Source organism: Puma concolor, chromosome A3 (genome assembly GCF_028749965.1).
Source record: "Puma concolor isolate L17-30 chromosome A3, mPumCon1.1.hap2, whole genome shotgun sequence".
NCBI lineage: Eukaryota > Metazoa > Chordata > Mammalia > Carnivora > Felidae > Puma > Puma concolor.
In genome coordinates, this window is record NC_141669.1 from 82,767,569 (window position 1) to 82,792,185 (window position 24,617).

The 24,617-nt window shown below is 42.6% G+C and overlaps 1 long non-coding RNA gene across 1 annotated transcript in view; it reads right to left on the reverse strand.

Annotated features, from left to right (window-relative positions):
* Nucleotides 1-1,314: 1,314 nt before the first annotated feature.
* LOC147582567 (uncharacterized) overlaps nucleotides 1,315-24,617 on the reverse strand; it is a 60,434-nt gene continuing 37,131 nt past the window's right edge. The window contains exon 4 of the long non-coding RNA XR_015249288.1: nucleotides 1,315-2,026. This is a non-coding gene — a long non-coding RNA (uncharacterized LOC147582567). The remainder of the gene's footprint in view (nucleotides 2,027-24,617) is intronic.

The window sequence follows — 24,617 nt, forward strand, 5'->3', positions numbered from 1 at the left end:
TAAGTGCTGGGAAAACTGGACAGCGACATGCAGAACAATGAACCTGGACCACTTTCTTACACCATACACAAAAATAAACTCAAAATGGATGAAAGACCTCAATGTAAGACAGGAAGCCATCAAAATCCTCGAGGAGAAAGCAGGCAAAAACCTCTTTGACCTTGGCCGCAGCAACTTCTTACTCAACATGTCTCCAGAGGCAAGGGAAACAACTGAAAAAATGAACTATTGGGACCTCATCAGAATAAAAAGCTTCTGCACAGCGAAGGAAATAATCAGCAAAACTAAAAGGCAACTGACGGAATGGGAGAAGATATTTGCAAATGACATATCAGATAGTTAGTATCCAAAATCTATAAAGAATTTATCAAACTCAACACCCAAAAAACAAATAATCCAGTGGAGAAATGGGCAAAAGACATGAATAGACACTTCTCCAAAGAAGACATCCAGATGGCCAACTGACACATGAAAAAAAGGTCAACATCACTCATCATCAGGGAAATACAAATCAAAACCACAGTGAGATACCACCTCACACCTGTCACAATGGCTAACATTAACAACTCAGGAAACAGATGTTAGTGAGGATGCAGAGAAAGAGGATGTCTTTTGCACTGCTGGTGGGAATGCAAACTGGTGCAGCCAGTCTGGGAAACAGTTTGGAGCGCCTCAAAAAATTAAAAATAGAACCACCCTACAACCCAGCAACTGCAGTACTAGGTATTTATCCAAGGGCTTCAGGGATGCTGTTTCAAAGGGGCACATGCACCCCAATGTTTATAGCAGCGTTATCAATGCTGGAATGAGTTCAAATGCCCATCAATGAGGAATGGATAAGGAAGATGTGACATATATATACAATGGAGTATTACTCGGCAATCAAAAAGAATGAAATCTTGCCATTCGCAACTACCTGGATGCAACTAGAGGGTATCATGCTAAGTGGAATTAGTCAGAGAAAGACAAATATCATATGACTTCACTCATATGAGGACGTTAAGATACAAAACAGATTAACATATGGGAAGGGAAACAAAAATAATATAAAAACAGGGAGGGGGACAAAACACAAGAGACTCTTAAATATAGAGAACAGACAGAGGGTTGCTGGAGGGGTTGTAGGGAGGGATGGGCTAAATGGGTAAGGGGCATTAAGCTTGTTGCACTATATACTAACTTGAATGTAAATTAAAAAATAATTTTTTTTTTAAATGAAGGGTTTTACTGTTCCTGTCAGAGGCCCTTTTCCATATACTATTTTTCCAGACACTGCCATTTCCTCTCAGACTGGTGGAAAAATCACTGGTGAGGCACTGAGACTTACCTAGGAATCTATACTGTTCTTTCTAAGAGAAGGCAAATCTTGAAATAAATATAGACAATATGGAGGCCTCTTGGAGTTTGGGCCCAAGTATGCATTGTTTGCTAGAAAGGATTGAAAGGAGCTGAGCCACATCTCTGGATGTAACCAATCATGCCTACGCTGCTGCTCTGTGAAGTCCAGTTGTTTGTTTTGTCCTTGCTTCCCGTTTCTCTTCTCTTCTGGGCCTGATGCTGATACTCAGATTTCCAGGTTGGTCATGGTTCCAGAAGTTTCATTGAGGTTCGTGGTGACCTAAGCCTGTAGTCTTTGTTTCTTTCTTCATCAAGAAGCTCTGGAGTTAATGATTAACACTTTAGAACCCACCCTTCCAAATAGTTGTTTCTGAAAGACAGCCTGTCTTTGACAGGAGAGCTGGAGAAAGGCCAAGGACGAGGGCTTTTTAAGGTAAGCGTGTTACAGCTTTGAGAGGAGTATGTTTCAAGGAGTTAATGTTGCACCAAAGGAAGAGATGTAGTTTTTTTTTAAAGGTAGGTCTTAACTCAGGCCCAGGAGCTTGGAAACATGGAAGCAACAAAAGGAAACCGAATTTGGCTTTTGCGAGAGCCATTTGAAACTGTCTTCCTGTAAATGTGAACTGTGTCCCTGCAGCCCTAGAGGATGGGTTCTGAAGAGAAAATGTCTCCTTATTATGACTCTGAGCTGTGTTGAGAAAAAATGTGCAGGCACATTAGAATATATCAATTAAATAAAATACCATCAATACTAGATCTAAAATGACAAGTTCCTTGCTAGCAACAATTGCAGTGACTCACCCTGCATGTCTTGAATAAATGTTATATTTCAGCAAAACTTTATTTTAAAACCACAAAATCAGGGGCGCCTGGGTGGCGCAGTCGGTTAAGGGTCCGACTTCAGCCAGGTCACGATCTCACGGTCCGTGAGTTCGAGCCCCGCGTCAGGCTCTGGGCTGATGGCTCGGAGCCTGGAGCCTGTTTTCGATTCTGTGTCTTCCTCTCTCTCTGCCCCTCCCCCGTTCATGCTCTGTCTCTCTCTGTCCCAAAAATAAATAAATAAAATAATAATAAAAAAAATAAAACCACAAAATCAAGGGTTTAACTTTTCATCCAGTCACCTAAAAAGTACTACAACACTATCCAGGAATAATGGAACTTCATTTCAGAGACCTAATGTGATACTGTTAGAGGTGCTTAGCAGGGTGAAAGGGTTTTAGCGACTTCTTCTGATCTGTTCTTCACTCAAAGCTGCTGCCAATAAGCTACTCCTAGAGGACACCAAAAGATCCTTTTCTGTTTTTAAAATAATTAACACATTTTATCAAGAATTATTATGAATATTTAAAGAAGACTTCAGTGCAGGATCTCCATCTTTTTTTCTCTCTCATTTTCCCCAGGAAAACCTGCATTTCTATAATTCAAAATTCAAAATCTAGGGGCGCCTGGGTGGTTCAGTTGGTTGAGTGTCTGACTTCAGCTCAGGTCATGATCTCACAGTCTGTGAGTTCGAGCCCGGCGTCAGGCTCTGTGCTGACAGCTCGGAGCCTGGAGCCTGCTTCGGATTCTGGGTCTCCCTCTCTCTCTGCCCCTCCCCTGCTCATGCTCTGTCTCTCTCTGTCTCAAAAATAAAAATAAAAATAAAAACATGTAAAAAAAAATTCAAAATCTAATCACAAGAAAAAAGAACCTAAGATCAACCCTGTTGTGCCAGCGATCAGGCAAAAAGGTATAATGCTCTTTTGAGTTCGTAAACTTAGTTCAACTAAAGAATAAGACTGTCAGGTTACATTCACAGGATAATTAAGGTGTGACTCCTATGTGAGTCTACCATTTAAAAAAAAAAAAGATAAGTCATAGATGGCTACCTGTTTTTTCTCAAGGGATCACTCTGTCTCAGAAGAAACGTCTATGCATTGTCACCAGTTAAATAGAACTAAGAAACAGAGCCATCAGAAGGTATCTGGACAAAGCCGGCTCCCACTGTTTCGCTTAAAATTTTTTTTTTCATTGGAGATAATATCCATACCGAGAAATGCTCATATCACAGGTGTCCAGCTGAATGAATTTTCACAAACTGAACACTCTTGTTTTACCAAAGCTCAGATGAAAAAAAAAAAAAACACACACACAGAATATAAGCTGCCCCCAGAAATCCTATTCTCTCACTGCCAGGGGTAACCAGTATCCTAATTCTAACATCATAGATGAGTTCTGCCTGTTTTTGTACTTTCTATAAATGGAATCATACAGTATGTTCTCTTTTGTGTCTGGGTGCTTTCACACCATGTCTTGTCTGTGAGATTCATCCATATTGCTGCATGTAGTTATAGTTCATTCTCTTTGTTGGCGGGTATTCCATTGTGTGAATACACCACAATTTATTTACCCATTCTACAGTTGATGGGCATTTGGGTAGCTTCCAATCTGGGGCTATTATAAAGAGCCAGCTGCATGAGTTTTTACACAGTGCCCAGGACTCCTCCTCATTTGCCTGAATGCTTCATGGAGGTCTTTGGAACAGCACCGGCCCCTGAGCTCCCGACAGCATTGTCAGTCTTGTCCTTCTGCTGGCAGATGCAGACCTTAGAAGAAAAAGGCCACAGCTCCCCACCTGTGAAAACGGACTCTTGTTTTCATGAAAAAAGTTTTTTTAAAAAAGATCAGCAACTGAGAACAGAAGTAAGTATTGTTCACATTATCACAGAGAGTTGAGCAGCTGGCCACAGGGAATTTGGATCAGAGATAATAAGGTAACTTATCTTATTGAAACAGGATACAGGCTAACAATTCTTGAGCAAGGAATAGGGCATGCCCAGGGAAGTAGCAGATAGTATAAGCTGAGTGGCTAAGTGCTGCCAAGAAAGCGTAACTGAACCATCTCATCTCAATGGGGTACAAGTTTAAAACAAGGGCAAAAAGCCAAGATTCTTTGTAAACAAAATCACTAGCTTACCTCTTCCCTGAGAAAGCAGGTTTGCATCTTGACTCTGGGTCATCCTGGGGATGCTGCCCAAATTCTCAATGAAGTTCTGCAAGGGGGAGGGGGTGATTGCTACACCCTTCCTTGGGTGCTAGGGACTACGGGACTTCATAGGTAAAAGTCCTGGCAACACTGAGCAAATACTGAAATGATATGTGTTCCCTCTTGGCCCCCAAGTGCCTCGGTTTAGACAAAAGGTCTAGAACGCATCACAGAGAGCTCATTTGTTTAAATGGGCTAGAATGTGACTTGGAGGAAAGTCAGAAGATGGACAGTTTGTTCTTCTTGACAATGCAAAAGAGAACAAGTGAGAACACTGTACCAGTGTCAGTGTGGAGCAGAAGAGTGCATGGAAGAGGTCAGTGTGGTCCAAAGGGAATGGGTGAGAGCCAAGAGGCAGGATCAAGGGCAGGAGAGGGCTGTGCATGGAGCAGTTTTCCCTCTTCTACTTGGCTCCACTCTGTGCACATCCACTCTGGTTACCAAGAGAAAAGCTTCTACAGTTGTTTTTATCTTAGAATATTTTCACTTGTCCACCAAACCCATCATTGTAGGCACTTTGGTGACTTGGCTAAATTGTCAAAGTGAGGCCTGAGGTCCTAGGATTTAGGGTGCCTTCAGGCAGTCACTTCCCAGGGCTCTCTGTGTGGGCCATGAGTTGGTGGCTCCAAGACAGTGTTTCATTTCTACTGCAAGTAGTGACGACAAACTTGGATTTCAGGGGAAAATACAAGATTATCTTTGGAAATAAATGGCAAGCGACACAATGATGCTTTGAGATCCTGGTGCCATGCGGTCCAGCTGTGCACAGGCAGGTTTCCACCAGGCCTGGAGACGCCTCACCAACCTTTACCAGCAGGGCAACGGCTCAGGCCCTGTAAGAGGTTGCAGGTACTCTAGAGTCAGGCAGGAAAACCACTGCCTTGCAGCTGGCATCCCCTCCCCACCCCAAGAGTGAGCCTCAGGCTCCTGGTGGAATCCTGGCCTCAGTCTTAACAACACTTCACACTGAATATGGATGTGATGTTTCTCATCCTAAAAGCTATGTATTTTATCCCAACAGGAAAGTAATAAAGCAAATATCACTACACCTATTTTACAAATAAGCTTAAGCAAACCCAGAAACAATAGATGATTGGCTGATGTATAAAGAGCCATAAGCCATAGGTCCAGGTTTCCTACACATGCTCACCAAACCACACCTTCCAGAAGGATGAACATAAGTCTCTGATAGAGCCAGGTCTGGCCACCTTTCAGGTTCTGAATAACTAGACCCTGGATTGAGGGGTCACAGATAGTGGTGTTGCTGAAGCCAGTATGGGGAAGTTTAACTTGTTACTTCCTACCTAAGAATGTGAGGTGAACAGATTTGAGAGATGCTTAGGTGGTAGAGCGAACAGGAGTTGGTGACAAAGTGCTGGGGAAGAGGAAAGTCAAGATGCCCCTATGTTTCTGGTCTGCAGATCTGTGAGGGTGGTGACACAATCACTGTGCCAACCAGCCCTGGAGGACACCCTTGATTGTAGAAAATAACAAACTGGATTTCAGGAGCCATCAATTATCTGATGAACATAGAGTGTTCTATGTGTCCCTACTCTATCAGACACAGAACCAATGGGGCTGGAGCAATTGGTATGAGCAACCAACTCCCCTGAGAGCTGATGGATCTGCTTAGGTCACCCGTGGCTTCCCACTGCATTTGGAATTACATTTGAACTCCCGCCCACAGTCTCCAAAACCACACAGGATCTGGCCTCTACAGACCTCCCCACTCCATCTCCCCATTCTCCCTACTACCTCCAGCTTGTGATCACCTCCAACCCCTTAACCTTTCAAGCTTGTTCCTATCTCAAGACATGTGAATCTGAGACAGTCCTGAAATCCTCTTCCTCAAGATCCTCAAATAACACCTCCTCAGAAAGGCCTCCCCCAACCACCCTCTTGGGTGACTCTCTGGCCATGTTCCCTGCTATGTTTTTCTTCATAGCGCTTAACATTAAAGGAAACTAATGAATTTCTCAGCATACATGTTAAGCATTTCCCCAACCCATATTTTGTGCTCAATGTTAGAAGGCAATAGCTGAGCAAGAAAATTGGCCCAGGGTCATCCTGGTAGAGATGGAAAGAAGTGAGCAGATTTATTCAAGCAAGAGATGTTTGAAAAGCAGAACTAATGAGGTTTGTGGGTAAACTGGATAGGGAAAGTGAAGACCCCTTTTAGGTCTTCATGGATGATTATGTCAATCACTGAACTGGGTTGCCCTAGAAAAGGGGCAGTTGTGCTTATAAAAAGTATGAGTTGGGCTTCTTGGAGTGCCTGGGTGGCTCAGTCAATTAAGTATCCGACTCTTAATTTCATCTCGGGTCATGATCACAGGACTGTATTATTGAGCTCCACATGGGGCTCCACCCTCAGCATGGAGCCTGCTTAAGATTCTCTCTCTCTCTCTCTCTCTCTCTCTCTCTCTCTCTCTCTGTCCCCTCTTCTGCTCTCACACATGCTCTCTTAAAAAAAAAAAAAAGGTATGAGCTGGGCTTCTCACTTACTGAGTTTGTGGTACCTTTGAGGCATCTGGGGGGTCCCTCCAAGTATGCAGCTGATACCTGGGTCTGGAACCCAGTACAGAGTATGTGTGGCTGGCAATGGACATAATGCTTGTGGATAAGATAGCTGATAAGAATAGAAGACAGAGACAGAAGAGGGCCTTGGAGCAAGCCTTGAGGAATTCCTCAAGAGAAGAGCTGAGGAGTTAAGCTTGAAAAGGAATCAGAGGGGGTGGAGAAGGAACACCCAGTCATTGGCTGAAGACGGAAGAGGATTTTGACGTGTGGGTAGCCTTCCTTGGCTCCCAAGTTGGACTCTCTGGGAGGGTCAGCCAGTGCCTGACACAGAGATGTGTGTTGAACTGGATATCCAGGCTTTCCAAGTGATCTATTGCACAGCCTTTACAAGTGCTGACTTACTTCGGCCTCACAAGGACCCTGTCCATTACTCTCCCCCATTCTTCAGAGAAGGAACCAAGGCACCCAGAGGGTAAATGACCTGCCCAAGTCACAAAGCCAATGAGTCTCAGGATTCAAACCCAGAGTCCATGGTCTTTATCACCATACACAGGAACACCCTCCCCCACTTTTTGCAGGCTCCTCTTTAGAGAGCAACGATACAATATCAGATAATTTGCAATAGCCAAACTTTACCTTTAGTAACAAAAACATTAGCTCTGAATGCAAACACAAAGTATGGGCCAGTATCCTCTTAAGCATTTGGTAAAAATAATGATGCAGTCTTGACTCTTTTTCCTCCCTCCCCTACCTCCCTAAAGAATTGCTTTGTCACCTTCTGAGGGAGTTCCCAAGCTCTGGGAGGGTTCAGAGAAGCTTCTGAGATCAGGATCCACACACAGGGACACTGGGTCATTCAGGTCTTCCCCTCTCCCCTGGGTGGTGGTAGGAACGTCAAAGCTAGAGTACACTGGAGCCACGTATGGTGAAATCAGCTCGGGCAGCCTGCACTGCTGCAGATGTTTGTGCAGGGTGGCATTTCCACGTCAGCTGAGCTTCTTGCCTGGGGACTAATATGGGCCTGTTTCAGTTATGACCTGGTAAGTAGACGGTCTGAATAGAGAGTATCTCAGTGATTTTGTATGACCTTGAGAGTTCCTCTTTTTTTTTTTTTTTTTTTAACGTTTATTTATTTTTTTGGGACAGAGAGAGACAGAGCATGAACGGGGGAGGGGCAGAGAGAGAGGGAGACACAGAATCAGAAACAGGCTCCAGGCTCTGAGCCATCAGCCCAGAGCCCGACGCGGGGCTCAAACTCACGGACCGCGAGATCGTGACCTGGCTGAAGTCGGACGCTTAACCGACTGCGCCACCCAGGCGCCCCGAGAGTTCCTCTTCTTAACCAGTCCTTCATCATCATTCAAACCATGCTTCCTTCCCATAATGTTAATAACCAACATTTCTTTGTTGCCATTGCCCTCACAATTTCAGAGTCTCCTTAAAATTTTGAAAACCTACATTTTTTAAAGTTTATTTCTTTATTTTGAGAGAGAGAGAGAGAGAGAGAGAGACAGAGAGAAAGGGGCTGAGAGAGAATCCCAAGCAGGCTTCACACTGTCAGTGTGGTGCCTGATGCGAGGCTCATACTCGTGAACTGTGAGATCATGACCTGAGCCAAAATCAAGAATTGGGTGCTTACCCAACTGAGTCACCCAGGCACTCCTGAAAAAGGCTGCATTTTAAATGAAAAAAATATATATTGATAATGCAACCAATCATGTCTTTCACAAGGCTAAACAGTAGTTTCTCTTTGGCTTCATAAAATCCCAGAGCAGCCAACCTTAGAATATGTGTTAGTCACTTTGTATCCAAATAACACTGTGTGATTTGGTGAAAAGCCATGTGTTTACTGTCATGAAATATAATGTGTGGAAAACATCAAAATGCTATTGTGCAGGCTCTTCTAATAGCCTATCGGAACTTCCTTCACTTCAGAAATGACACACTTTAGGGTAGAACTTCCTATTTTAAAAACCACATAAACTCTCCCACCCATTCCCCTTCCAACCCTTTAGCAATCTGATTATGTAGTATTTTTATTTTCCCTCTGTGATTGCCACTTTACCAACAAATATAACCAAGTTCTGCGAAATGCATAGGAATGCAGTCATACTAAGGCAGATTCACTTTTGTTATTTTTCCTTGCTTTTAAGTTCATACATTCAGTATTTTCCCCAGTGTGGCTCATTGCAATTGTGATTTATCTGGAAAATATATTACTGCCCCATGAGCAGAACCCAGAGGAAAACATGTTTGCTTCTGTATTGATGTGATTATTATGTGGATTTTGTAGTTTAAAAAGAAAGCAACTAGATTCTGCAACTGTATTCTTTGTAGAAATCAGCTTTGGTGGGGCTACTCTCATCAACCAATGAATTACACACTGATTGCTCATTCATTCTCAGCAAATTATAAGCAAAACTTCCAAGAATGATCAACCCTCTCACCTGGGCTTAGAATGGCTTTGGACTCTTCCTTTGGATTTACGTCCATGATGATGATTCTCAACCAGACGACTGATCTGACCAGGCTTCCTCTCATACTATCAGTCTGAAGAGCTGTGGAAGCGGAGGACCTGGGCTCACATTCTTACTCTATAGTCAGCCACCTGAGCTGGACACTTTTGTAGAGGGGCTTCCTTGACTCCTCCCTCTCTTTCATCTGTGACACCCACCCTGCTCCCCCAACAAATCAATCACCAAGTCCTGTCAATTCTGCCTCTTAAATATTACTCAAGGCCACCTGCTTCTCTCTGTTCCTCACTGCCACACCCTGGCTCAGCCTCCATCACTCTTAATCTCTGAAGTTGTCTCCTTGCCTCCATAAATGGGATCATTCCATAGAAGGGCTCTTTTAAAAATGCAGATTTGACTACAGCACCCTCCTGCTTAAACCCCTCAACAGCTGTCCATTACTTGTAGGTTAGAGCGAAGGTACCTCTTTATTACCCTGAAGCCCTGTTCCATGACATGACCTGGCAACTTGGCCTTCTGAGGCTGTCTCCTCCGCTCCCACCATGTCATATAGCCATCTCATACAGCTTGAGACCAGCACATACTCTGTGCTAGTTCACTTCCTCACATGATGTCTCCTGGCATTACTTCTAAGGGACTTTTCTTTGCCCATCTTTGCCCAATTCCTGATTACCCCCAGCATAGAGTGTACAGCCTCTAGAAGCCTGCTCTCCATCCTTGCAAAGTACCCTTATTCTTATTCACTTCCCCAGGTCCAACAAGTGCCTGTCTCCTGAACTTCCTGAACATCCTACACTTGATGGAATTTCTCTGAGTCCATCTCATCTTCCAGCCCAGTGCCCTTGTGGGTAGGGATGATGTGGGTTTTTTTTTCTGTATCTCCTGCTCAGTACAGGATCTGTCACAGAGTAGGCATTCAGTAAACATTTGTTGGTTGGTAGTGGGGTTGGGGTTCTATGTGGTGCTTAGGGTACTGGACTTCCATCTATATCTCATAGAAAGCTCTATTTAGGTTTCCACAAATATTTGATTCAAATTTTATTTTTAAAAGATTGTTAAATTATTTTTCATACTTCACATAATAGATTCAAATATGTTACTTACAAACACATGACATACTGCAGATCAATAGGCTAAGTGTGTTGCAAGGATAAATCATTTTTGTAAACACTCTGAATAAATCTTCTGCCATTTTCTGGTTAAATCTCAGGTTATAAGGCTGGTTCCTTTTAAAACTATTAACAGTTTATAGCCGTTTATCTGTGTGAATTAGGAATTTCTTTACAATGTGACCAAAGCAGATACCAGAAATAAACTAAAGCCTGAAGCTTTATTAGGTTGCAATGGTTTCCATAACCATGATTTTTTTTTAATATTTAATTAAAAAAATTTTTTTAATGTTTATTTATTTTTTAGAGAGACAGAGACAGGATGTGAGTGGGTTAGGGGCAGAGAGAGAGAAAGACACAGAATCCAAAGCAGGCTCCAGGCTCTGAGCTGTCAGCACAGTGCCTGACGCGGGGCTCGAACCCATGAGCCGTGAGATCATGACCTGAGCCGAAGTCGGACGCTTAACCGACTGAGCCACCCAGGCACCCCTTAATATTTAATTTTTAAGTAATCTCTACACCCAATATGGGACTTGAATTTACAACCCTCAGATCAAGGGGCTGTAAGTTCACTCCACGCACACGCCACTGACTGAGCCAGCCAGGTGCCCCCTTAACCACAATTTCTATTTTTTCCATTTATTAAAACAACCTGTAATTCTCTTTGGCTGGCTTCACCATATGCAATTACAAGAAGTCTGAAGTTATAATGGAGATGTATACTAATAAAATGTTCTGTTATCCCCCTGATATTTTAGGGATTTCTCTAAGATATTGTTTGAAAGATGGGTCTAGTACTTTCTTTAAAAGTTTGTAAACTTCTGGCCAAAGGGAAGTGGGGTTCTGGGGCTGAGGTTGTGGCTTCCTGGAGATTCAGCACCAATTCCCAAGAAAACAAAACAACTGCTGGGGACTGGGCCCAGGAAGCAGCTCTGTGTACCCTCTGCACACTGAGGATCCCAAAGGTCTGCAAGTCAGTCTCACTGTCTGCTTTGCAACAGGACCCTCTCTGCTCTGCCGCTGGAAAGTCCTGGGGGAACAGATTCTCACACGCCTGTGTGCCAGCCACTGGAAGGACAGTCCCGTCCCTGCAAATCTGCAAGGGGAATTCCAAAGGGACAGAAGTAAGGGGAAACCAGGTCTCAAGCTCCTTACAGGAACCTGGTGGAGCTAAACGGAGAGGCACAGTTCAGGGGCTGCCAGAATTAGGGAGCAGCACAAAGATCCCTTCCTTCTCCTTCCTCCAGATACCGTGCCAAGCCAGTGCTGTGTGTGGGTCAGCTGCCCAACTGGGCTTTGTGCCCTTTCCCTGGTCCCTGTGAGTTTCCTTCTCACTCACTGAACAAATGTAAATTGGGTACAACATGCTGTGTTGGGTCCCCCTCTTGGGGGTTTCTATAGCCATGCTTGTCCAGGGCTCCCTAAATCTCACCCTGAACAAATCCCTCCCTTGATTCCGGTTTCCTGTCAAGCTACTGCCCTATCTCATCCCCTGCCTTTCATACTGAAACTTTTTGAAATTAAGGATTCTCTGGATTCTCTGCCCGTAGACCATCAGGTCACACTCCCCCAAACTGACTGTAACTGGTTTTCCCCTACTGCGTGAATGATACCCTTCAAAGGTCATTAGTGACTTCCTCATACTAAAATACAGCACCTTTCTGTAAGGCCTGCTGACAACTAAAACCACTCCTCATCCTTGAGCTATTCTTCGCTTTTATGGCTTCGCTTGCGGCTCTCCCACCACACCCCTGACCACTTCTAGCTTGTCTCCAAGGATTTTTCTACTTCTTGTTCTTCTCAAGGAAGACAGTTATGTTTGCCAGGGCTGCTGTAACAAGGTGCTACAGACTGGAGGTCTCAAACAACAGAAATGTATTTTCTACTGTCTCAGAGGGTAGAGTCTGAGAATGAGATGTCAGCAGTGATGATTTCTCCCCAGGCCTCCTTCTTTCCTTGGACATGGCCATCTTCTCCCTGTGTCCTCACATGTTCCCTCCTCTGTTTTTCTGTGTCCAAATCTCCTCTTCTCAGAAGGACACCAGTGTTATTGGATTAGGTCCCACCCTGATGACCTCATTTTAACTCAATTGCCTCTATAAAGGCCCTAACTCCAAATAGTCACATTCTGACATATTGGGGGGCGAGGACTTCAACATATGAATGCTAGGGAGGAACACAATTTAGCCCACAGTAATAGAATTCCAGATGAGGTTCTTGACTTTTTTTTAATGTTTATTTATTTATTTTGAGAGCGAGAGCACACACGAGCAGGGTAGGGGCAGAGAGGGAGAGAGAGAATCCCAAGCAGTCTCCTCGTTGTCAGCACAGAGCCTGATGTGGGGCTCAAACTCATGAACCGTGAGGTCATGACCTCAGCCAAAACCAGACGCTTAACCGACCAAGCCACCCAGGTGACCAGCCCCTTGACCTTTCTTAATGCCTCTATCCTACACCCATTTCTAAAGCTTCTCACTATTCAATGAATGCTTTTATTAATTTTTTAATTAAAAAATAATGTATCTCATTAAAATAAAGTAGAACAATCCTTTAGTGTTTGAAAAAAAAGGTTAATGAGAGGGTATGATTTTCAAGTAACTAATCTCAAAGTTGTTTTCTGAGCTCTGAGACCAAATTCCCAACAAGTTTTCAGACACCTCCCCATGATAGCTGGTGCATCCCACAATGTGTTCTCTCCACAAACACCATTCTCACTCCTTACCCCTCATTTGTTAGCCAAAATTTCCCACAACTCTTTGAATGACTCCTTTCTTCTGCTTCACTCCATGCCCAAATATTTTGCCCATCCTATATACCCCTCTCCCGAGAACAGCTATGTAATTTGTGAGACCTAGTTCACAATTTGTGGGGCTCTTTGTTTTCAAAACTCAAGAGTTTCAAGACAGTGACAGCAGAACATTAAAACAAGCACAGGGTACCTCAGAGCATAATCTTATGTGACTGTGAAAGTCGCTTACCCTTGAAGCTGGCCCTGCCCCCTGCAATATCCCTCCCACATCACTCTGCACTCCACCCCCACTGATGCCCTGGATTTCCACGCTGGCCTCCTGAGACCCCACATCCATCACATCTTCCCCATCCCACTCTATCTGCCTGATAACTCCTACTCAACGACATCTGCACCTGGTATCCTCTGCTCAAAGCCTTTGGTATTTCCTCATTTCCTACCAAACTGGGCACAGACTCTTCAGGCCAGCATTTTAGTCCCTGATTTCCTGACTTGACTCCTACTCATGCCTGTCTGACACAAAGCTTGAGGCAAATGTTCTAGTCACTCTCTTCAGACTGTTCTCCATAGACCTCAATCTCCAAGCCTTGTGCTTCTGAATCCTACCCTTTCCATCTGTGCCATCAGAACCTCTCCAAAGATTAAGGCCTATCTCTTGCAAGAAGTGTTTCCTGGGTCTGGTCACTTCTTTCTGGTAAGCCTCACATGTTCAGGAGCTGTGGTAAGCACTTACTGCACATTTGTCCTTGCCAAGGGTTTGTGTGCTTTTATCCTTTAAACCTCCCATACCCCCAGAGGCAGGTTCTATCACTATGCCCTAGGGAGCTTGGAGGGGCTGGCTGTGTTGTACATGGTCCTCGCATGGTGGTGGACCAGGGTTCAAATGCAATAGTCTGGCTCAGAGTCTGTGCCTGTCTTGTGCCTTGTGTGGCTGATATTTGTGCATTTCTTCCATATCCACAGTAGACAATGAGGCCTTTGAAAAAAATAGATCTTTTTCATCTTTGATTTCCCTGAGGCACTTCCTTTGTCTCCACATTCAGCCCATATTGCTTATGTGATGGAGCCAGAAATTTTGAAACACTGGGTTAGCCCAGGAAGATGCAATGACCAAATATATTACCTTACGTTTCTGAATACTTAGCCAGTTAAGGATTCTTTGGAGTGACAACACTTTTCAAAAGCAATGTACTTTGGGGACCATTCAGGAAATATATTTCTATTTGTCAATCACACTTGACTTATGAATTGGTAGATTCAACTCTGTGTTAGCTTACCTACTTTCCTTCCAACTGAGAGCCATCTGAGGGGGTCTTTGATTGGAAGGAGGTAATCCAGCTCCCTCACATTTGCCCTGTTGTTTGGTTTTGTGTTAACCTCTGCCTCCACCTAAATTCCCCCCTCTCCCCAGGGCTAGGCCAACAGAGGGTAAGGGAGGGAGCCAGATTTCTTAGTCTCCCACTATTTCTTTACTTCTCACTGGCACTTGGGAGAGCAGCTTCTTCCAGAACTTCTGTGGGGCCCGAATGCAAATGGTTCTCTTCTTTCCTCCTTAGTCCCTTTCCCACCCAAGAACCAGTGATACAGAGTGAAAACTGAGGGAGGTTTTAGAGAGAGGGGCACATGGTTAATATTTATATTTAAATAAATGCATGTGTGTTAAACTTTACCCATAGACATTTGAGAAAATATGTCTTGTAGAAAGGAAGGCATTCTTTCCAAAGCTATTCACCAAAATATTTGCAGTGGTTGTGTTTGGGTAGCGAATCTTGGACGCAACGGTCTTAGCTTTTTAAAGACGTATTTAAAATTTTTGTCTACGGCTAAGGTGTATTACTTGGGATGTATGTGTTTTGTATTGAGTTGGAACATGTAGCCTTATTCCTGTGCCCATCTCCTCACCTCATGCAATTCCCACCCCAGATGCTGTTGGGGGAAACAGGAGGAACTAGGTGCCACCCAAGGGCCTTTGCCTGTGGTCTGCAGGCATGTGAGTGCCTTCGCTGGGCAGAAACATGGTCAGGAGTATACCACTTCCCCTTTGAGCGGGAATTCCAGGACTAAGGTGGTGATGTGATTTGACCTAAGAGGGTGTAACAAGCCTGGAGGAAAAAGGAAATGAGCAGAGCTCTCCTGATTCACCGTCTTGTGTGTTCACCACAGTGCTTCCTGGGGTTGCTTTTTGCCACAGTTGGGGCCGGTGTCAGCTCAGAGCTCACTTGTGGTTCCCTTCCTGGGACCATGTGAGGTAGGGACAGGGAATGATGGCTCGGGGGTCCTTCCATCTTGCCAACCAATGCCCCCTCTCTGTCCCTCTTGCCCCTCTACTTCAAAAGTGCATCACCTGCCTTGCTTTAAAAAAATTTTTTTTTAAACATTTATTCATTTTAGAGAGACAGAGCACGAGTAGGGGAGGGGCAGAGAGAGAGGGAGACACAGAATCCAAAGCAGGCTCCAGGTTCTGAGCTGTCAGCACAGAGCCCAATGTGGGGTTTGAACCTATGAGCTGCGAGATCAAGACCTGAGCCGAAGTCGGACACTCAACTGTCACTTGCCTTGCTTCTAACCTACTTCTCAACCCACTGCAATCTACCCACCACAAGCTAGCATGTTGTTGGCATTCTAGAAACGCTGGTTGAGTTACCACATCTTTACATGCTCTGTACGCTACCCTGATTCCATGTTGCCCTTCTTGTCTCTGCTTAGACAGAGATCTCAGTAACTCCAGCCCTCTCCCACCCCTTTGCTGGAAACCCAGCCCAAGGGAAAAAAAGGGATATCACTTCAAACAACACATTTCTCCACCTCAACATTTCCCAGCTTCAGATAAAAGGAATGAGGTGAAAACACATAAACACAATGGAAACAAGCCAAGGGTGTCTGAAAAGTTGGATACTGTGTCCTATTTGTTCTTGACAGCAGAGTCAGAATGGAGTGAAACCTACCTGGGTCCATGCTCTTGTCACTCATCTGGACTGGACTCCTCTCCCTGCCACTTGCTCTGTCCCATCCTTCTCCACAAAGCCTTCTCATCCCATGTCAGCCCACAAAAGCTACCTGTGACAGTGCTTGTAGTATGACCTCACTGTTCATCTGTTTATATCTTATCTGCTCCCAGATACAAAGCTCTCTGAAATCATATTTATGGACACAGAAATAGGTGCACAGGTGCACAGGTCTTGAGATTGAGATCTGGGCAAAATGCCTGGCTCAGTCCCATAGTGGTTGTAAGAGAACAGGTAAGTTGCTTGAACTGCTTTGAGGCTTGGTTATCTCATCTGTCAATTAGGCAACAATAATCTCTACCTTATAAATGAAATGAGAGATAAAATGAGAAAATACATCTAAGAGTTCTGGTGATTTAGTTATTTTCCCAACATTTAACATGTTGCCCTCCTTCCCAATACCTAATGCAAGACCTTTCATGTAAATGTTCGATAAACATTTATTGATTGATTAACAGATGGTGAGTTACAATCCATTCCTTCCTGAATCTCCTCTGTGTATCTCAGAGGTTGGCCCACAGGAATGTATTATGGAAGGGTTTGGATATATGCTTTGGTAGTCACAAGAAATTAGAGATAAATATTACAATCCATCGACAAAGTAGTCTAAATATTTTTTTGTTTGTTACTTCTCCTGTATCCAGAGGAAAAGAACATGAAAATAACATGTTTGAGAAAAAGTCCATGCCAATCAGTAGGGCTTGTATGAATTAGTATTCTCTTCCACAAAGAATTTTAAGAAAATGTAATCTATCCATTAGAGAGTAGGTATATGGGTCAGGGATTTGGCCAGAAACAGACTGCATACTTAAAAGGGATAACTGTAAAGAGTTTGTTCAAAGATTTTTTTTCTTTATTATTTACAAAGGGTTGTGAGAAACCAAAAAGGAAAGGTGAAAGAGTCTGTGTTACAACAATGGGGATCTTCAGTTCTGTTAGATCTAAAGGACCAAAGCAAAGGAAGAGTTACTGGTAACCAGCAAGAGCTGTATGTGTTAGAGAAGCCTGCCTGACATATGCTGTGGTATCCATCAGAGGAACACAGACCTGCAGAAAGGGAGCTGGTGGAACCAATAGCCCAACTTTCCTTTCTGCCTGTCCTCCAATGTCCTGCTGTGGCTTCAACCCAACCAAAAGCCAAAGGGGAAGGGGGTATGTTGCTAGTCCATTGAGGTTAGCTTCCTGGGCATACAGTTGGATGGACAGTGGATCTGAAAGGCAAATTTAAAATATCTAGCATGATAGAACAGGAGAAAGAGAAGTGAAGGGGAATTAAGAGTACATAAGAATAGCAACAAAAATGGATACTAGAAATAAATCCAAATATTTTAGTAATCACAATAATGTAAACAGATGAAAGAGTCTTTGATTGGAAAAACAAAAGACAATCTACCACAATTCCCATTTATTTTTTTAAACATTTATTCATTTTTGAGAGATAGAGACAGAGCATGAGTGGGAGAGGAGCGGAGAGAGAGGGAGACACAGAATCCCAAACAGGCTCCAGGCTCTGAGTTGTCAGCACAGAGCCTGATGTGGGGCTCCAACTCACTGACTGCAAGACCATGACCTGAGCAGAAGTTGGACGCTTAACTGACTGAGACACCCAGGTGCCCATGCCATAAGTTCCATTTAAAGGAGACATATCTCAAGCAAAAGATATCAGTAAGTGGAGAATAGAAAAAGATACATCATTAAATACAAATTAAAGGAGGACTTCTCTGGTAATACTAATATCAAACACAACAGAATTTAAGGTGAAAATTTTTTATGTAAATGAAGAAAGAAAAACACCAAGAAGATACAAAATTATGAAATCATAACTACTTAATAATATAGTCTTAAAATATACAAAGCTAAAATTGATGGATTTACAGGAGTAAAGTGATAAATCTACAACCATAGCAGGAGATTTAAAAATTTTTTTTTACTGTTTATTAATTTTTAAGAGAGAGAAAGAGAGAGAGAGAGAGAGAGAGAGAGAGACAGAACATGAGTGGGGGGAGGGGCAGAGAGGGAGACACAGAATCCAAAGCAGGCTCCAAGCTGTCAGCACAGAGCATGACATGGGGCTCGAACTCACAAACTGTGAGATTGTGACCTGAGCCAAAGTCAGACACTTAACCGACTGAGACACCCAGGTGCCCCAATACACTTACCTGACTGAGCCACCCAGGCACCCCAGTATAGCAGAAGATTTTAAAGCGTATCTCTCAGAACCTAACAGATCAAGCAGACCAACAGTTAAAAAAATTAAGGCTCCCCAAATTTGAACAAACCATTTAAAAATGGTTAACTCTAGTGAGTAACATAAAGGCTCCTGCACCTATCAAATAAACAACATACAGTTTTTTCAAGCACAAATGGAATATTTTCACACTGATCACACTAGGCCACAAAGGAAGTATCAATACATTTGAATGAATCAACACCATAGTGACCACCATCTCTGAAAACAGTGCAATATTAGTGATTATTAGAAATCACCAGTAGGGGTGTCTGGGTGGCTCAGTCAGTTAGGCATCTGACTTTGGCTTAGGTCATGATCTCATGGTTCATGAATTTGAGCCTTTTGTCGGGCTCTGCATTGACAGTGCAGAACCTACTTGGGATTCTCTCTCTCTCTCTCTCTCTCTCTCTGCCCCCCCTCCCCTTGGAGTCTCTCTCTCTCTCTCTCTCAAAATAAATAAATAAACTTAAAAAAAATCACCAATAAAAAGGTATCCAAACCATTTCTCCCATGTATTTTGAAACTAAATGGAATACTTCCAAATAGTTCATAATTTAAAGATGAAATTCAAGAGAAATTATAAAACATTTAAAACTAATAGTTTTGAGGGGTTCCTATATGTCTCAGTCTGTTAAGCATCTTACTCTTGATTTCAGCTCAGGTCATGATCTCAAGGTTCCTGAGATCAAGCGCCACATTGGGTTCCATGTTGACAGCATGGAATCTGCTTGGGATTTTCTTTCTCTCTCTCTCTCTCTCTCTCTCTCTCTGCCCACCCCCCCCCCCCACTCATGCTTGCATGCATGCATGTACTCTTTAATAAATAAATAAACTTAAAAGAAAGAAATAATCTTAATAAAAAAAACTAACAGTTTTGAAAATTCAACTCTTTGGAATGCAGCAAAAGAAGTACTTACGGGAAAATCAAAGCTTTAAATACATCTATTAGAAAACAAAAATGACTGTAAACTAATGAAGTGAAAGTTAAATTCATGAAGCTAGGGAAAAAACAGCAGTGATTTTAGTATTTATCTTAAGGAGTGTTACACTTAGATGGAATGGCATATATATTTGTATAGTTTCATCCAATGTGTAGCTCTTTTTCAGTGCTGTAGCTAATTAGCTTCCTCGGTGGTTGGCACATATTAGGTGCTTAATAAACATTTGGTGAATGAATGGATGAGTGAATGCCCAAGAAATTTCCTATTTTCAAGTACCCATGTTAAAAAAAATGTGAAAATAGGGGCACCTGTGTGGCTGAGTCAGTTAAGTGTCCAACTTCAGCTCAGGTCATGATCTTACAGTTCATGAGTTTGAGCCCTGTGTCGGACTCTGTGCTGACAGCTTCGAGCCTGGAGCCTGCTTCAGATTCTGTGTCTCTGTCTCTCTCTGCCCCTCCCCTCTTTGGACTCTGTCTCTGTCTCTCTCTCTCTCTCTCAAAAATAAATAAACATTAAAAAAAAATCTCTTAATGTAAAAATACAAAACAGGTAAAACTAATTTTAATACTATATTTTATTGAGTTAATTGTATCCAGCATATTATCCCTTAAACAATAATCAATATAAAAAATCATTGGGCTATTTTATATTCTTTTTTTCATACTAAGCCTTAAAAAGTCAGTGTTTATCTCATACTTAAAGTATATCTCAATCCAGATGCTAACTTTTCATCAGAAACACTTGATTGGTTTTTAGATCTCCTAAAATTTACCACTAAAAAGTATTTTCAGAGGTGCCTGGGTGGCTCAGTCAGTTGAATGTCCGACTCTTGATTTGAACTCAAGTCATGACCCCAGGGTTCTGGGATTGAGCCCTGCATGGGGCTCCCAGTGAGCATGGAGCATGCTTAGGATTCTCTCTCTCTTTCCCTCTACCCTTCTTGCCTCCTTCATCACATGCTCTCTCAAAACAAACAAACAAACAAACAAACAAACAAAAACAAACAAAAACAAGATAGGGTTGCTTGGGTGGCTCAGTCGTTTAAGTGTCTGTGAGTTTGAACCCTGAGATAGGCTCTGTGCTGATAGCTCAAAGCTTGGAGCCTGTTTCAGATTCTGTGTCTCCCTCTCTGCTCCTCCCCTGCTTGCTCTCTGTCTCTCTCTCTCTCTCTCTCTCTCTCTCTCTCTCTCAAAATAAATAAACATTAAAAACAAAAAACAAAAAAGTATTTTCATATTCCAACATTTGAAACTTACTTAAAAGTTTTCCAATAACTGAATTGTCAGTTTTTAGATTTAAATATTAAAATTAGGGGCACTTGGGTGGCTCTGTTGGTTAGGCATCTGACTCTTGATTTTGGCTCAGGTCATGATCTCACAGTTTGTGAGTCCGAGCCCGGTTTTGGGCTCTGCGCTGACAGTGTGGAGCCTGCTTAGGATTCTCTCTATCCCTCTCTCTCCCAGTCATGCTGCTCTCTCTCACTCCCTCAAAATAAATAAACTTAAAAAAATTATAAATACTAAAATTAAATAAAATAAAAATTCAGGGGGCACCTGGGTGGCTCCATTGGTTAAGTGTCCAACTCTTGATTTCAGCTCAAGTCATGATCAAATGGTTTGTGAGATCCAGCCTCTTGTCGGGTACTAATAGTGCAGAGCCTGCTTGGGATTCTTTCTTCCTCTCCCTCTCTGCCCCTCCCCTGCTCATGCTCTGTCTCTGTCTCTCTCTCTAAATAAAGAAACTTTAACAAATACTGTTTAAAAAAAAATCAGCTCTTCAGTCATACTGGGCACATTTTAAGCAGCCAACAGCCTCGTGTGGCTAGCCAGAAGCTATAATATTAGACAGAGTAGTCCTTGTCCATAAAGGTATTCATGGAACAAAGAACTGTGTTTTCCAAAGTATTCCTCCTTGACTTGTCTGCTAGCCTATGTTAAGATATGGAAGTTTCCATTCTGACCTCAGTAAAAAGAAACTTTCCTGCCTAAGTTACTATGTAGAAGTAAGGTAGCTCTGGACTATCAAAGTTACCCCTCTCTCAATAGCCTATGAGAATTTCTATTTAACAATAGCACTGATCACTTTATATTCTTTCTTTGTCAAGGATCAGTAAACTACACCTCCAAAAATATTAAAACCTTATACAATGGAAACAGTAGGGTAGTTTGCAAATGAATTAATAGCACTGGATTTCAGAGGACCCCAGCAAGAAAGTGGTGAGAATTCCCTGGTATCCTCTAAGTTGAATGCATCTGTGAAAGGAGTGGAAGGAGAGCTCATGGCAACACTGCTCACTGTGCTTCAAGTCCCACCTCCCATCCTCCAGGGCTCCATGACAGGCCCAACACCAACACACCACACCGCCTGTCTCCTCCTTCCCCTGCTTGGCTTGGTCAGAAGGGAGGGCTTATTTCAGCCAAAGAAACTCAACACCCCAATCAGGTAATTCTTTCCGCTTTGGCGTAAATTCAAGATGTGCAGAACCCTTGGGAGGCTCTTCACCACATGGCCATGCCCTCTTTGCCTCTCAAGCTTTGTCCTTTCACCTTGTGGAAAGAGAAACTCAGAAAAACTGTTCAAGGGCTCTGCTTTTGGCACTGCTACTGACTCACAGTGAAACCTGGAGCAAGTCTTTTTGGCTGAGATTCTAAAACAGGAATAAAGTCTTCCCTACTTATATCCTAGACTATTATGAAGGTCAAAGGAGAATATGTATTCTATGTAAAAATACCTGGAAAAGTAGAGAGTACTTTATTGACCTAAAGTATCATTTTAAAATCATGTTGCCTGCAAGTTTCCCCAAATATACCCAAGAAAGACTTAAAAGGTAGGTAAACCCAACAGGCCTTCTCATTTCTTGTTGGGAATATAAATTGGAATACACTTTTTGGAGGGAAATGTGACAGTATCTATCAAAATGTTAAGTGTTCATACCTGTGGAACCATAAATCCCATGTCTAGGAGTAACCAGAGAAATACGTGTGTCAAAGAAGATGTATGTGCAAGGATTTCACTGAAGCACGGTTTGTATTAGCAAAAATTGAAACCCGCCTGGAGTTCCAACCATCATAGTAATAAAGAGAACTATGCAGCTGCTACAGAATGAGGGAGACTTATGTATATCTATGCAAATGAGACCATATGACATTCTGATGTTTATAAAAGCAGATTACAGATAGAATACATTAAATAGTATAAATATATTATTCATATTGCATTAAAACTATGGAAAACATCAGTAAATGACCTTTTAGGAGACAGACTCTGGTAGACCTTTCACTTTTTACTTTTGTTTCTACACTGTTTAAACTTTACATTGAGCATATGACACTTTTTTGATAAGCAAAAGAAGTAAAGATGTTTCCATCTTATCTCTCTCTGCCCCTCCCCCGTTCATGCTCTGTCTCTCTCTGTCCCAAAAATAAAATTAAAAACGTTGAAAAAAAAAAAATTTTAAAGATGTTTCCATCTTAAAAAAAACAATAAAATAAAAAATTATACCAAAAATGTGCTAGGCATTAGCCTAGTCATTTGAAATCATTTCATGATTTAATAATTAGTGATTAAATCATTTGAAGTGATTTAAAGATATGGTCCATTTCCTTCAGGGAGTCACAAATTAGCCAGGCATATTTAAAGGAAAAGAGCAGCTCCTCCTTACACTCCAAATAATTATCTCCACCTTTAAAAAAATTTTTTTAATGGTTTATTTATTTTTGAGAGAAAGACAGAGCACGAGTCGGGGAGGGGGCAGAGACAGAGAGGGAGACACAGAATCCAAAACAGGCTCCAGGCTCTGAGATGTCAGCACAGAGCCCGATGCTCAAATTCAGGAACGGTGAGATCATAACCTGAGCCAAAGTCGGATGCTTAACAGACTGAGCCACCCAGTCACCCCTAATTATTTCCCTCTTACAATAAAATTTGTAATTTTATTTTGACATGCTTATATGAGATCTTTTCACTATTTTTAAAACTTTTTTAGCTTTTCAAGTCCCAAGATATATTTACCCTTACTTTTTCTTTGTTCATTCAAGAAGTATTTGTGATACACCCCACAGCCAAGGCACGGTACCATGTGCTATGGTGGAACTGAGGGTTATCTTATTCTGACCTTGGGGAGTTTGCAGTCTGATGGGAAACACAAGAGATTTATATACAGAATAACAATGCAAGGGAGAAAATGACAAGTGCCCAAAAAGATAAACTAGATAATGGATTCTGGGCCCTCAGAGCGCAGGCCCTAGGGAATATAACAGGCAAGAGGATGGTGAGCCATTTGTGAATGGAGGCAGTGGCCCTGTGGCATGAAGAAGTGGTGGGATTTGGAAAAGTATCATTTTCTAAATATAGAAATGAATTGAGAAATGTATAAGAGTTAAAGCAAGTACCAAAGCTTACTGCTGTTTTTATTTCCAATGACTAAACCGACACTCTTGCCACATACCTATTCCTTTGTTGTTGTTTAACCAGAGGGAAAGCATGTGAACTTGCTGCCTACTGTTGGTCTACTATTCTCCCTCTCCAGCAGAAGCAAGACCCAAGGGTGGACCTTCGGAGCTCTGGCTGAGTTCTGGGTGTTGCTTCAGTTACTACCCCTCAACCCATAAAAGGAGCTCTTGGATAGATTATTTTTGGTAACTGGAAATCTCTGAACAAACTTGATCTCTGAGCTGAGTCAAAAGTCATGTCTCTGTGCAACCCATGCTCCACCTTTTGTCTATCGGGAAGCAGCTCATGTTCACAGTGGCCTGACACACAGCCAGAGTGATGGGTGTGTGGAGCCAATCAGTGCTGTGCTCCACAGAACCAGGCCCTTGAGCAAAAGGCTCCTCTGTGAAACAGCAATTCTAACCATTTCCTCCTACATCTGATTTCAACATTCTAGAATGTCCCTCGATAAAGACGCTCATTTTCTTCTTTTTTCTTTGTTCTCACGACAGTTTAAGGAAAGCTTGCATGAAGGTTACCTTTTCTTTTGGTAACAGTGTTGAGTCTTGACAACCAAGAGGGGCCATCATGTGACTGGTAGCTTTGACTGAGTAAAACATCATTCTAGCAAACATTTTGGGAACCACTGAGACTATGGGCAACAGATGTTCATAGACACAGTTAGCCAGGATGGTTTTCTTCCAATCTGTTCTATAGATAATTATTAAGCAGTTGATATGTCCCAGGCACAGGGGATACAAAGATGAATGAATGACCATGACCTGGTCCTTAACC